This window comes from Rhagoletis pomonella, unplaced genomic scaffold (genome assembly GCF_013731165.1).
Source record: "Rhagoletis pomonella isolate Grant_MI unplaced genomic scaffold, Rhpom_1.0 Rhpom_scaffold_00006, whole genome shotgun sequence".
Classification (NCBI taxonomy): domain Eukaryota; kingdom Metazoa; phylum Arthropoda; class Insecta; order Diptera; family Tephritidae; genus Rhagoletis; species Rhagoletis pomonella.
This window is the reverse complement of record NW_023458560.1, coordinates 75,947,207-75,947,506: the sequence shown is the minus strand read 5'-3', so window position 1 is coordinate 75,947,506 and position 300 is coordinate 75,947,207.

Here is a 300-nt window from a genome sequence, read left to right as displayed (position 1 = left end):
TTTTTTGAAAATAACACTTTAAGTCAAAAAAGTCTATTTCCGCTCTCGGATTATTGGCCTTAAAACGCGTCGGTTGACAACACTCTCGAAATTTTTCGTCCGTTTTTGGCCATGTAAGCTAAAGTGTACTTTTACCCATTTGAATTTTAGTTGAAGCATTTTAGCCGTTTTTCGCCGTTTTTTTTTCTGCCAATTTAGCCGGTCGGCCCCAAAAGTTCTTGCCACACTGTTCACAATTCACAAACTGAGCTAATAAAAATGCATAATAGTATTTTTTTTATCAATCGACTAAAATTTTAT